This window comes from Procambarus clarkii, chromosome 2 (assembly GCF_040958095.1).
Source record: "Procambarus clarkii isolate CNS0578487 chromosome 2, FALCON_Pclarkii_2.0, whole genome shotgun sequence".
Classification (NCBI taxonomy): domain Eukaryota; kingdom Metazoa; phylum Arthropoda; class Malacostraca; order Decapoda; family Cambaridae; genus Procambarus; species Procambarus clarkii.
This window is the reverse complement of record NC_091151.1, coordinates 46,827,806-46,830,305: the sequence shown is the minus strand read 5'-3', so window position 1 is coordinate 46,830,305 and position 2,500 is coordinate 46,827,806. Positions and strand designations below refer to the sequence as shown.

General features: G+C 41.4%; 2 protein-coding genes across 2 annotated transcripts in view; both read left to right on the top strand.

The window, feature by feature from the left end:
• The window catches only part of LOC123750670 (zwei Ig domain protein zig-8-like), a 124,996-nt gene that overhangs the window by 51,170 nt on the left and 71,326 nt on the right, over positions 1-2,500 (top strand). The gene's annotated exons all lie outside the window — the stretch shown is intronic.
• LOC138366453 (uncharacterized protein DKFZp434B061-like) overlaps positions 1-2,500 on the top strand; it is an 8,129-nt gene that overhangs the window by 5,027 nt on the left and 602 nt on the right. The gene's annotated exons all lie outside the window — the stretch shown is intronic.

The window sequence follows — 2,500 nt, the reverse complement described above, 5'->3', positions numbered from 1 at the left end:
CAACCACCCAACTACCACTCAATAACCACCATCCTACAACCACCCCACTACCACACAACAACCGCCCGACTACCAACCCACAACCACCCCCCCCCCCCAACACACACACATACACTCTCTCTGACTTCCCTCCACAATATACTGCTAATGAGTGCCATTTCGAATAGCCTATTCTTCACCTTCAACAAGTGGCACTTGCACTCCTGGTAAATATTGGATTTAATATTTATTGTACTTAGCTAACTGGCTTTACTCATGGGTCTCAGAGCTAATTGTAACACAGTGTTACCTTAATTAGCAATGGTAATTAGACTATTATTTTTGATTACCTGTGACCAATCATTATTACTGCTGCAGATAATAATAATAATAATAATAATAATAATAATAATAATAATAATAATAATAATAATAATAATAATAATAATAATAAAAATAATAATAATAATTCTTCAACTGTGGGGTGAAAATAAAGGAATTTTTGTTGATTGGCTGATCACGCGTTAATGTGTTTAAATGTAATTTCCATGGACAGTTTTTATTGATACGACGTGACAGTCTGACTTTAATTTTGGGAATAAAGTAATTAAACATTTGCAAGTTTTAGATGTTAAATTAATATGGGATTTTGTTAATAGTGAGGGATTTTGTTTTTTTTATTTACCATCTCATCTCACCCGTGTGTGTGTCTCTCTCTCCTCCCACACTATTTTAAACCATTCTCTTTCACCCTCACTTACCCCCTTCTCTCCTCTCCCTCCTACGTACCAATATATTCCCGCCCCTACCACTACTACCACGCCTCCCAACCACCACTATTTTCCAGCTCTGACCCTCTCCTCCCTTCCTATCCTTCACCAAAACTACCACCACTGCCTTCACCTTATTCTCCACCTTTTACAACCACCACTACCACCACCACCATCATCATCTTCACCACCACCCCTACCAGCACCACCACAACCTTCGCCACCCCCTACCAACACCACCACCTCAACCATCACCACTCCTACCACCACCACAACAACAACCACCACCATCACCTTCGCCACCCTTATCACCACCACCACTTTCACCACCCCTACCAACACCACCTACACACTTTTTACCAATATGTAAATACATTAGTACTACCAAGGGGATAACTTTGATTAAGAATGTTGATACCATTATATTGCTGTGAAAACCGAGCATAGTTTATGTAAAATATAATAATTAAATGAAATGGTTGAGCAAAAGAAAAAAAGAAACCCATTTTTTTTTGCCCAGAATGCAAATTTTCTCTCAAGATCACTCCATAAATGGGGTAATGGGTGTAAGAGAGAAGCAATAGAAGATTGGGAGTGGTGCCGAGTGGTGGGATGTGGTGATGGATGGTGAGGGGATGGTGATGCATGGTGGGGGGAGCATGGTGATGTGAGGTTGAGTGTGGTGGATAATGACGATCAATGTTACCATGTATGGTTGACGACTGACTAAAAACTCAACAACAAACTTACCATGACGAAACCACCACATTATTGCTCGTCAATCTCCTAAACATTTCCCTCATTTAGTTTACCTATAACTTAAACATTTCGCACATCTTATGATTTCACAACTCCTCTAAAACTAAAAAAAATATTAAAATACCCTTTAAAATTGGACTTACAAATATTTTCTCCCTCGTCCAGTCGAAATTTCCTGAAACAAGCAATTTCGCTCCTAACTAGATAGGGGTCAGGAAGGCAGGCATGCATAAGCAGGCCAGGAATATATGCATAGTAAGAACGTGTAGTTAATGGGTACACAGGACATGTATATTTACGCAATACATGAAAACAAAGGACACGGGTAATCGGGTCATTAAGACAACGGACTTTGATACGCAAGGCAGAGAGAGATACGCAGAGTAGGGTAGAGTAGGACAGGGTAGAGTAGGGTAGAGTAAGGTTGATCAAGGCTACAGGCATTAACATGGGTATTCCATGCTTTAACATGGGTATCCATGCTTGGATATCCATGCTATAACATGTTTTATCCATGCTTGGATAAAACTAAGGTTAGTTGTGTGTATGACAATGTATATGTAGGGGCAGTAAAGGTCTTGAGCAGTGTTAAGGGAGGAGGAGGAGAAAGATACAAGTCCAGCACAGGAAATAAAACATGGTTTATGTAGGACTCGGGGTAGAATAGAGGGCGACCGGCCCGTGTCGGGGCACAACAAGCAGTTTACAGTGATATATTAATGCCATAAATCTGTAAGCGCTGAACAAGCGAGTGAATCAGAATGTGTCGTGTTTCAGGGTTGGGGAATATTGCGTGAAACCTTAGTAGCGGAACGCCAGCCATTTGCTAGGTGTCAACGTGTGAACGGTATTCTGCAATGCACACACCCACACACACACACACACACACACACACACACACACCCACACACACACACACACACACACACACACACACACACACACACACACACACACACACACACCCACACCCCCACTACCCCCTCACACAC